The 12,584-nt window shown below is 39.5% G+C and overlaps 1 pseudogene; it reads right to left on the bottom strand.

The window, feature by feature from the left end:
• The window catches only part of LOC123246242, a 194,633-nt pseudogene extending 182,280 nt beyond the window's left edge, over positions 1-12,353 (bottom strand).
• Positions 12,354-12,584: the final 231 nt, after the last annotated feature.

Genomic DNA, 12,584 nt, shown 5'->3' with positions numbered 1-12,584 from the left:
CTCATACCCCTTGGGGCCCTGGGTGGTAGTAATGGGAGCGTGGGTAGTTGTAGGCCTAGGATAGGGTTAAACCAATTCTACAGAACAATTTATCAACACTATCAGCACTACTGGCAAACCTTTAGCCAAAGATCAACTTTATTTATTATCTAGAGACCACATCACTCTGACCCAGGGCTGCCTGCAATGGGTCAGCAGAAGAGCATCCAGACAAGACCTATTAGCAACCTGAGTCAGATAAACCTTTCACCCTTAGTTCTCAGTATTTCCTAACCCTCTTTCCACTGCCTTGTTTCCATTATTCCTATTATAAATAAACCACTTAGCCTTAACCTGAGAACTTTGTGGTTTCTCCCTTCTATCTAAGGCCAAGTAGGGACAGCCAACAGGAAACGTTCTGATCAGTTTCAGCAGGTATAAACTCCATTCCTGAAGGGCAGGAAGTTCAATATTCACTTCCTGTCAACTTACGATACACCAATAGTGAGCTACTTCCTCAGTAGGAAAGGGGCTGGAAATCTGACATCTTAAAGGAGCTTGGTGTCTAGCAGTGAGAGTTCACTTGACACTCAATCAACCTGGGTTGGATCCTTGATACATTTATTACCAGTTTCAAGCTCAGCCCGGGTACAGCTCACTCCAAACCTTTATGACTAACATCTTCCTTCTTCTAGTTTCATTACTAGCATAAGGCCCTTTGACTCTCTCATTACAGTTGGTGAGCACAGTCTAGGCAAGAGCCCACAGGAATGAATACTTTTACAATGGCTGTAGCTAGGATGATCTTCATCATTAGTAGCTTCTCCCTGCTTCTCTGGACGGTGATGCAGGGAGAGATTGACTTTTGGTTTGTTACAGTCCCGCAATTTATTTTATATATGTTACAACTATATGACTGTTACAGATGGTGTGCTGTGACTTTGGCTGAATTTATTTGCTTCATCCCTACTTCCATTGCAATTATTTTTTATATATTTCAAAGTTTCAAGGCTGTTAGGAAAGTGTGTTCCCATCTCTGGCTGCTTTTTCATTTAAATCCATCTGGTGCTACAATGAATACAAATGACTCTATATCCCAGGAAGTTCTTGAGCAGATGAAACTGTTGGTCCAAGTTGTGAAACAAATAAGGGAAGGGAAAGACCTAGATGACCATATGATTCTCCAATTAGAGATAATTGAATACAAACATTTTGGGACAGTTGCAAAGGCTAATAACAAGGCAACAACAAGTGATAGGACTACTCATGATAAAGCCACAGGGACTGAAACCACCATCTCTGTCCTCCCAATAGTTGATATTACCATTTTACAGCCAGGGGAGGGCATTGATCATGTCAAATCATATAAGGAACTCAAAACTAACACCTTCCTCCTTCTAGTTTCATTATTAGCATAAGGCCCTTTGAAAATTTGAATTGAGCGGCTAGGCAAAGTGACTGAGAAGGATTCTATTATAGCAGATCTTAAGAAACAGCTCAAGCAGGCTAGAAAGGACAAAGAAATTGAGGAGATAAAGAACTTCGCTCTCCAGGCCAGCAGGGAGCATAGTCAATCCAGGCAACTTCTGGCAACTTCAATCCTAAAAACTCTTCTTGGAGGTGCTTCCTATGCTGAAGAGTTGGTCATATAGTACAGCAATGTAGATTTAGGCAACAATTTGACTTTGGCAATGACAATAACAACGCAAGCCAAAGAGACATGAACACCAAGAAAACTTACTACAATTCCAGATGGTCCAACAAGAGTAGAGAGTGCAAAATATAATGAACCATGTTGTTCTCATACCTGTAAAAAGTTTGGCCAATCCTCATCATTAAATCAGATGGAGAGGTATTTGGCAGAAGGTGAAATTCCAAAGAGCTTATGAACCGAGGCTTCTGTATCAAAAATGACTGACTTGACCAAAAATGATGTGTGTGAATCGAATCTAGGACTAATGGATGTTTCTAAAAGCCTGGGCATGGGAGAGTATATGTCTATAGCAAGCTGCACAGAAAACAATGACATTTCTGATACAGAAGACCAAGAATGGGTAGACATATTGCAAATGCACAAAGAGATTTATGGGACAGATAAGGATGACTATAAAAGGGGTCATCTTACACATTCCATCTCAATAGGATTGGAAGAATATGTAATAGCTTATCTCCAGGAGCACTGCAATCTTGCTTGGAGTCATCGAAATCTCAAACTTCTATCTTTATTCCAAGTTTAAAACAACAACATAGCTTGGATAAAGAAGAAAGTAATAGGGATTTACAATGTATTCATGAAGAAATATCATTTGTAACCCTAAAGGAGTTAATGTCTCAAAGTACTACACCATTCATTTGCTCAAGACATGAAAAACCAAGATATGACTAGAAAGACAGCCAAATGGAATGTTCAGAGAGGCTTGACTTTTTTTTTTTAATTTTTTTTTTATTTTAAACCCTTAACTTCTGTGTATTGACTTATAGGTAGAAGAGTGGTAAGGGTAGGCAATGGGGGTCAAGTGACTTGCCCAGGGTCACACAGCTGGGAAGTGTCTGAGGCCGGATTTGAACCTAGGACCTCCCGTCTCTAGGCCTGGCTCTCAATCCACTGAGCTACCCAGCTGCCCCGAGGCTTGACTTTTGAAGAGCAGGGCACTGTGTTACTGAGTGAGAGCAGTAATACAGAGAATTCATTGGTTAGTTTTCTCAATCCCTTAGCTACCAAATTTCACCTGGAGGTTGGGGAGAGAGAGAATCTTAATATGTTATCTGATATAACTGATGAATTCAGTAGTAACATCACTGAAACCTGTTCGGTGGCTGAAGCCAGCCTAGAACAACCATCAGTCACTCTGACAGCAGGGCTACATGGTGAACTCCAAACAGTCTTTGAGTTGGGTGATGAACCAGAAGTGTTGAAGGGAATACAAACTATCTTTCAAACATTCCCTGACACATCTGATGGGAAAATTTCTACACTTGAAGACTGTGGAACTCAAAACAACAGAGAAGGAGTTAGGAGTAGTGATATTTCCACTGCTCTAGCCTTAAGTCAGTTGATGCTCAGAATTCTGAAGTTTCTCACACTGCTGTGGGGGAGAGAAGCCAGCTGCTTTCTAGTCCAACATTCTACAATGACTCTCCCAGACACAGAATTTCTGATTGTGCTGCAGAAGTTTTAGCTGACAATGACAACACAAGACTTGAGGAAGTGCTTGTGCAAGACCATACGCAAGACTGGATCCAAAATGAATATATGCAATCTACTGAGGATTCTCTATTATCCTGAGTCCCAGTTAAGTCCAGTAGCCACAGGGAACCCCTAGTTATCCTGAAAATTGGGGGGGGGGGGTTGTCTATGATGCGCTCCTGGACCCTGGAGCTACAATTTCTGTTCTCTGTCAGGCTCCAGAAGGATGTAAATATCAGGGCAGTTTGAGGGTGAGAAGTGCTTCAGGGCTAGCACAACAAGTCCCAAAGCTCAAGGCCAAAATGGTAAAACTCGGCCCTCTCACTGGAGATCACACTTTTTTGTTAATGCCATCGTGTCCTTTCAATCTAGTCAGGAGGGATCTTTTATGTAAATTAGCTGCTACCATCCAATGCCAACCAGATGGGCATATCTATCTTCATTTACCTAAGAGATCTCTGAAACATCATCCCATTTTGTTTTTAGACCCATGGAGTGAGGAACCAACATACCATCAAAATGACAGTATTTATCAGGTTCCTGATGATATACCAGACTATGTATGGGCTAAAAATTCAAATGATGTGGGCAGAATCTTGTCTTCTGAGCCAGTGAGAATAGAAGTTAAGGAAGGATTACCACCATGAATTCCTCAGTTTAAATTGAGCAAGGATGCTATCAAAGGAGTAAAACCCATCATAGAGAGTTTATTACAACAAGGAATTTTAAGATATGGTTCCTCACAGTTTAACAGCCCTATCATGCCTGTGAAGAAAGCCACATTAACTCCTGATGAGAAGACTCAATGGCAATAGGTACAAGATCTAAGAGCTGTTAATAACCATGTGAAGAAAACCTATGGCGTGGTTCCTAGCCCATCCCAGATCTTAACAGCCATACCAAACACAGCTTCTTGGTTCATAGTCATTGATCTCTGTTCAGCCTATTTTTCTGTTCCTCTGCACAGAGACAGCCAACAGCTGTTCGCCTTCATGAGGCAAGGCAAATCCTTTTTGTGGACAAGGATGATTTAGAAAGAGCTTATATAGACTCAGAAATGCAGAAATGGAAGGAGAAGTTTGGAGCAAGGAAAGAACTTGGAATATGAGTTGCAGACACTAGAAAACTGCTGTTACCAAAAGATTTTTATACCTATTTGTGTCAAGCCATTCACACAAAAGGACATTTTGGTACTCAAGGTGTAGAAGATTCTGCAAAAAGGCAATGGATAGCACCCGGAATAAGTACTGTTGCTAATAAGATATGTAGTAGTTGTTCTATTTGCCAAAAATTCAATCAAGATGCATTCAGAAAGAAAGGTTTAGGTGGTAGACCTTTGGCATATTGTCCATTTGAGAGTTTGCAAATTGATTATATAAGTATGCCAAAAGCTGGAAGATACAAGTTTTGTCTTCTAATCGTGGATAGATTAATAAAGTGGCCTAAAGCATTTCCATCTACTACAAATACAGTTAGCTTTGTGGTGAAAGTATTACTTAAGGAAATTGTTCCTAGGTTTGGTGTACCAATTACTATAGATTCTGATAAAGGATGTCATTTCACTCAAGATATTCTTAAAAGAGTCTTTGAGAATCTAAGAATAATACCTAAGTATAATGTTCCTTATCATCCACAAAGTTTGGGTCAAGTAGAGTGTATGAATATGAAACTCAAGACTATGTTGGGGAAAATTTGTGTTGAAACTCATCTAAAATGGCCAGATATTCTTCCCATAGCTTTGTTTTACCTACATACAAGACCAAGAGCAGATTTGCAAATATCATCTTATGAAATGCTCTTTGAACATGCTCCATTGCAAGCAAAGACTTGTAAGACTGTTTATACTTCTCTCGTAAGAGGAGATTGTCAAATTGCTTCATATTTAAGTGCATTACAACAATGGCTTAGAGAACTGCATGATATGGGAGTATTGATCCAATCTGTTCCATTGGATTATTCTCTTCATAATTTTCAACCAGGTGATATGATGTATGTGAAAAATTTTGCCAAAACATCAGCAACACAAGAGAGTTAGGTAGGTCCTTATACAATTGTATTAGTTTCACCATCTTCAGTAAAATTATTAGGAAGAGATTCATGGTTTCATTGCTTGCATGTTAATTAGCTCATGAAATTGATAATGAAAATGTACAAAATGTAGAAGGAGAAGAAGAAGAGTTTGTGAAAAACTGAGATTCATCAGTCAAACAGAGTGCAGCCAAAAAGATCAGTAAGGAGAGGGCCATTTCAGTGGAAGAGGACATTTGAATGGAAGAACATTGCTGATGAAGAGGATTCAGAGAAATTGAAGGACATTGTACAGAGACTGAAAGATTTATAAATATTAAGCAGATTAAAGCCATCCACCAACTCCACGAAGATTCCTAGTGGGTAGGACACTCAGAAAGGGGAACCAAGGACTGAGAGAAAATGGGTTATGGGTTAAGGACTAATGGAAAGAGAACATAAGGCGAGAATAAAGACACACAGACAGAAATTTCTGGCTTAGATGGTTCAGAGCTTTGATGGTCAAGAGCTTAATTCTCAACTGTCATATTGCTATTTTTATTGGGGTTACAACCATATTGGAGGAAGGGGAGAGCCAAGTGGTTTGATACATTAACATTATGAGGTAATCATTAGGAAATACAAACTGCTAGAACCTTAAACATTAGGTAGAGCTAACACCTGGATCAGGAACTGATATGGCCTAAGACATCTACGGATGTATGATACGTATGTTAATTGATCATTGTAGGTAAAGTAAATAGACAGATAGCTGACCAGTCTTCTGGAGTGTAGCCTTAGGGAAAGGCTAGGAATTTGGCAAGATTGAAGTTCAATTTAACTCAAGATTCCAAAAATCAATCACAAGCCATACAAGAGTCAGTTTTTGAGCACTCTTAAAATAATATCACAATGTATACCTGGATTGCTACACAGATAAAAAACTTTAAAGAAAATTTACAATGAAGAAGATCAAGTGATTAATGATCTAATGTTCTGAGGAATTTGGGTACTGTAATATATATATTGGGTAATGTAATAACATATATTCATACACATTCAACAATACATATTACTACCATGGACTTCAGAGAAGAGATTTCTTCAAACAAGATAAAAAGAAAGAATATCTGAAGTTTTGGTAGGTATATTGCAAGTAACAGTAACATAACATAGCATGAATAACAACAAAACAAAAACATACACAAAACATAAACATGGTGAGGATACATTGATTCACTAGTGAATGACTGAGACAATGTATAGTTAGGTAATAACAATGTTATAATTAGGTATCTGATAGTTACTTAGGAAAGTATTTAGTTAGATTACAATGATAGCATAGTTAGATGGGGTTAGTTTTAGGAGATTTTATTAAGATAGGGCTGTAATTAGATAGTTTGGGTTGATAAGGTAAGATAAGGTACTAACTTACATTACAAACTACATTGCAACATACATAACAAACATGTATTACATAAAACATATAACATATTACAGATCATATATCACATAAATATGTAAACAGTGCATATTATAGTTAGGGTTGAAATATTGTACTATAGACTATGTGTATGTAAATATGCAAATGTGTGTAAATATTGAGTGTGTATGTGTTTAGCACACATGTATATTGTATGTATGCATTAAATGTGTGCATATGCATATATGTAAAATTATGTATATGGTTAATATTTGATACTGGTTAAGTTTTTATATATATACAGTTCTATGTAAAAGTTTAGTTTTGTGTAATAGGAATAAGATTTTAATTTAGAATAAGATCATTTTAAATTTTCATCTACTTTTAAATGTATTTTGCGTAAGTAAGTTTGATGGATTGGTTTAACTTTTGTGTAAAAATTTATACAATGTTGTGTTAATTGTACTTTTTCAAGATTTCTAACTGTTGTTTATTCATTACAATAGTAATAGAATTTTTCTGTATTAGTTTATAAGAGTAGTATTTTATGAATGTAATGTTTTGCATGACATTTGTGTTTGTATTTCTATTTTGATGTTTTTTGTTAATTTTGCTTATTTGATGTTGCATATGTTTGATTTGTACTTTGAACTTTGTAACTGTTTATTGTATAGTTTTCCTTTTTCCTTGATTAAATCCCTAGAGCTAGGTAGTGTTAGATAGGATAAGATAGATGAGTGTAGGTTGTTTATTATTTGGGGTAAGAATTTTAGTTTAGGGGAAATAAAAAGTTTGTTAGTGCACAAATACCAAAATATTGTTTATGACACTATTTTGGCTTTGTGCAAAGGGGGGGGGACTGTTTTAGGGAAATAAGAGGGGAAAATAGGAAGTACCAAGGCAGAGGCAGAGAGAGAATTTCAGAACTCTGGAGACAGTGACTCTGAAGAGACAGTTGGGTTTCTGAACTTGCTTTCTCTGGAGGAAGACCTTGTCTGTGTGGACTTATCCTGCAAGCCTTTCGCCTGCTAGGAAGTGGTTGAGTTTGGTTTAAACTCTACAGGTGGATGATGTGAGTAAAATCCTTACTCCCCTTCCTATTGGATTTATACCTGCTATAGCTATGGTTCTACTGGACTCCTGCCAACCTCAGAGGATAACTGTTGTGAGCCATCTCCTTTGTTGACCCAGTGGACCTATGTACCTTCCAGCTTTCCCTTATTCTGAATTACTAGCAGAGGTGGGGGGTGGGGTGGAAATTCTGGTTAGGATATAGAACAGGTAGCTGGGGATCTGTATGTAGAGATAAGTGTATTGAACATCTATTTGAATCCTATTGGACTTTGGTGGGAGGAATTAGTTTTAAGACCCAATAAGATCATCCCCTTCCCCTTCCCCTACCTGTCCTAGTTAAATAAAACCTTGGTTTATAACTGATGGTAACTTGTCAGTTTCTCCCTGGAAGCCTTCCCAAACCTTGGACTGGCCCTAAGGACTATTTCATCTAGTGTCTAGAAAACCACCTAAACCTTACAAACCTAAACCCTACCTACTACATTTATTTATTTGTTTATTTATTTCACTAGTTGATCTCTAAGTGATCTTTGAGTTATATTACATAAACTGTTTTAAAATACATACCACCAATGATGTGTAAACCAATCTGGAATTTTTAGCAATATGTGGCAGTCCCTCCACTAATGTGGCTAGTAAAAATTACACATTAATTCAATCCATTCCTAGAAAGCATTTCATATAATTAACCTCCTAGGGACATCCAGATGGCTCAGCAGATAAAGATCCAGGCTTGGAGATGGAGATCCTGGATTCTAATCTGGCCTCAGAAATTTCTTAGCTATGTGATCCTGGACAAGTCACTTGATCCCCATTGCCTAGTCCTTGCTTCTCTTCTGCCTTGGAACCTATCTTTAGCATCAATTCTAAGGCAGAAGGAAAAGGTTAAAAAAAAAGTAAACCCCTATAAATAGACTAAAAACCTAATCAAATTGGAGATAAAAGAGCTAAGTTAGCTAAGTCCCCAGAGGGTGGCTCTCTTGGGGATACCTTGTAGGCACTCATTCCTAATACTCTAGTTCAGATATAAAGAATCTTTTAGAGACTGTGTACCATGCCCTGCCTCACCACCGAGTGCTAGGTACTCCACCCCCCCCCCCCACCTCCTTACCTCACATAGTGGAGAGAGAAAGCACTCCCATTTGGCTGCTGGGCAGAAGGGCAGGTGAAGTAAGGAATGCTCTCATTTAGTGCAGAGAGGGGGAGGAGAGTGGCCTGAATGTTCTACTCCTCTTTAGCTCTGTCACCTATGAGCCACCCACCTTACCCCCCTGGAAGATCCCATTGAACTGTTGGGCAGAGGGGTGGCTAATGTGAAAAAATGTCACCAGGCGTGGTGGAGATGGGAGAAGGGAGAAGTTCTACCTGACTCCCTCTGCCTTTCTAGTAACAAACTCTTTCTCTCTCTCTCTTTCTCTCTCTCTCTCTCTCTCTCTCTCTCTCTCTCTCTCTCTCTCTCTCTCTCTATCTTTCTCTCTCTCTCTCTCTCTCTGTGTGTGTGTATGTGGTAAGAGTTTAAATTTAGGTTTTATGCTAAATATGAGAATTCTAAAGTATTATTGTGGTCACCAATTTAAAAATATTATAGCTTGAGTCAAAATGACTTTTAGCAGCTTTATTTACAAAGAAGTGGAAAGAATGAAAGTGGAAAGATGTAGCTAAAGAGACAGATTTTAACAAGACTACCAGCACTTCTCCAGTGAAGTAGGCTCAACCCTGCAGGGGCTTCCCCAGAACCCTTGTCCCCATGTGGATTTCCCAGTAATCCTCATCCAGAAGTCCTGGTAGTGTCTTCAGCCAGGGTTTCACCAATGCAGCCTCCTCCAAAGCCAAGGCAGGAATCTCAGTCACTTACCCAGCAAGTCAATGAAGGATCCAAGGAAAAAGTCTCTTTCAAGCCAGAAAAGAAATCTCCAGAACCAATCTCTCCAAATGCCAGGAAGGTAATGAATCTCCAGAACTAATCTCCCCAGAAGTCTGGAAAGGAATGCCTCTACACCATGCTGGTCTCTTCTTTTTATCCTCCTATTTTTAAGGTCACTTCCTGCCACTTCCTGTCACTTCCTGTCATTCCCCCTTCTTCATAGAAACCAGTGGCAGTCTTTCAATTTGCTTAGCACTGCCCAAGGCAGGGTGGGGTAGGGTGGGGTAAAGGGGGGCAGTGGACTTTGGAGTTGTCACTTACTTTAGTAAGTGACTTGTGAAATCTCATACTTAATGGTAAGTAGGGGTACTTTAAGTTCTTGTTTTGATTAGCTAAAAATAGACAGAGAGAGCTCTGTGTGCCATCTTTGGCATGCACCATCAAAGCTCTAGCTTGTGAGCTCTTATCAGCTTTCTTCCTCTTAACAGTCAGTCAAGAGACTGAAAGTTTGGAATAGTTTGGTGGTATAGTGGATAGAGTGCTGGTCCTGGAGTCAAAAAGACCTGACTTCAAATATAACCTCACATAGTGACTTGGCTGCATGACTTGATCTTTCTTTGCCTCCATTTCCTCATCTGTGAAGTTGGAATAATAATAATACCTATCTCTCAATGTTATTGTGAGGATCAAATGAGAGGTATTTGTAAAGAACTTAGCACAGTGCCTGGAACACAGTGTGTGCTATATAAATGTTATTTCATTATTATTTCATTATTATTTTTTTTATTCATTATTATTGGACACCTTAGGCTCTTAAGAAAGGCATTGGATGGCATGATAAGAATAGAAACTACAAAACATTTTCCCATGGACTGGGATGTACTTTACCACTATTGCATATAGTATCTGCAGGAAGAGTGGTAGTGAGGTACACCTTTAGGGAACACATGGTCAAGGTTACTCACAGCTCTGGAACTTCAAGGTTTCAATGTCCTTCCTGTCTTCTCTAGTATAGTACCTCTTCTTTCACTCTCTTCTAAGCTCTTTGAAGTCTGACTCACAAACTCATCATTCAACTGAAACTGCCCTCTCCAAAGTTACCAATGAACTCTTACTTCCAAAATCAAATGACTTTTTCTGAGTCCTGATAGTCCTTGACTTCTTTGCAGTCTTTGACTATCAATCATCCTTTTTTGTTGTAACAGTTAGGTAGTATAGTTGATAGAGCTTTGGACTTGGAATCAGGAAGACCTGAGCTATAATCCTGCTTTGAATACTAGCTGTAGGATTGCTAACCCAAAAGTGCTATAAAGTGCTATTATTATCTTTTCTCCTCTTTAGGTTTTTATAACTTTGTACCTTTATAGTTCTTCTCTTACCCGTCTGACTACTCCTTCTTGATTTCCTTTGTTGTATTTTATTTGTGGTCACACCTACTAAAATGAGTGTCCCTCACAGGTTTATACTGGTCCCTTTTCTCTTCTTCTATACTATTTATCTGCGGCACCACCTAGTTGCCCAACTTCTTTACATATACACTTAGTAAATTCTGGTGACTCCCTTTCATCTTTTGGAATAAATACAAGATCTGTTTGGCTTTTACAGAACTTCACAACCTAGCTTTTTTCTACCTTTATAAAAGTGTTCTTACACCTTCTCCTTCTACTTACTCTATGACACAATGATACTAGTCTCCTTGCTGTACCTTGCACATGGAACTCCATGTCCTGACTGTGTCTTTTTTACTGTCTGTCCCTCTACCTAAAATGCTCTTCCTTGTGACCTATCCATCTTGGCTTCCATGATTTTGGTCAATTTCAGCTGAAATCCCACCTTTTATAAGAGGATTTTCACTCTCCTGTCCTTTTAGAATTTAGATTGTGGGAGCAACCTGTTGGAGAAGAAGGGAAAAGATGTACATGAGGAGTGGCTGACCTCAGCGATTAGTCCTATTTACTCCTTATATATCTTGTATAGAAAAAGTTATTTTCATGTTGTCTCCTCCATAGGAATGAAGTAATGAAGAGCAAAGACTTTTTCTTTTCTTTTTGCCTTTCTTAGGATCCCACTTATGCCACTCTGCAGCCCCTCTCATACACATAAATAATAAGTGCTTAATAAGTACTCTAAGACCTCTAGACTTGACTGGTCAAGGAGAAATGTTTGAGAGAACAGGGGATAAAATCAGAGTTTTGTAATGTAAAGGAGAAAAAACTTTTTCTCTAGAGCCACCAAGCCTAAACTGAAGAGTGGGTGGAGAAAAGAGCTTAGTGAAGTATTATTTTCTTGGTCTGGCCTCATTCTAAACCTGTGATGGTGAACTTATGGCACAGGTGCCAAAGACAGCAGGAAGAGACATCTCTGTGTGCCCATCTAGGTATTTGCACCCTTCCTCACCCCTCTGTGTTTACTCCCTCCCCTGAGCAGAGTGCTCAGACCCTGCCTGTTCCTTTCTCCCTCCCCTATCTGGGCAGCAGCCCCCTCCCTCAGCCAGCCCTTGGAGAGACCAGAGATAGGGGTGGGTCCCTGAGTCTGCAGGTCCCTGCACCCTCCAAGCTCAAGCCAGCTGGGAGCCTCTGGTCCCTGCCCTCCAACTCTGAGTAGGGGGCACTCAATCTCTGAGCTACCTCCCCCCTGGGCTTCTTCAGCAGCAGCTCCCTCACCATGGGGCTGGGTCCAGTGGCAGGTCTGGTGGTACCAAAAGGTGGCTTGGTTGGGACTAGGACTCTGGCCCCCTCCCCCAAAATAGGGGTGTGGGACACCACATTCAGTCTGGGGGGCTGGGTTGCCCTGCAAGAGATCCCTAAAAGGTTTGCCATCTCTGCTCTGGACTGCTGGCCTCATATGCAAATGAGCTACTCTGGGTCTTTATAGTGATTACCTGGGGATTAAGTGAGGAGGATGGGACTGGATTGATCTGGGTTTTTCTGGTCTCACTGTTCCTCTTTCAATATATATATGTGAAATGGCTTTTCCCAGGCTTTACAGATATCCCTACTAAGCCATCATAGAAATTTGTTTTGCTTTCCTTTACCATATTAGTACCCAAA

Source organism: Gracilinanus agilis, chromosome 4 (genome assembly GCF_016433145.1).
Source record: "Gracilinanus agilis isolate LMUSP501 chromosome 4, AgileGrace, whole genome shotgun sequence".
Lineage (NCBI taxonomy): Eukaryota > Metazoa > Chordata > Mammalia > Didelphimorphia > Didelphidae > Gracilinanus > Gracilinanus agilis.
This window is presented reverse-complemented; position numbering and strand designations above follow the sequence as displayed.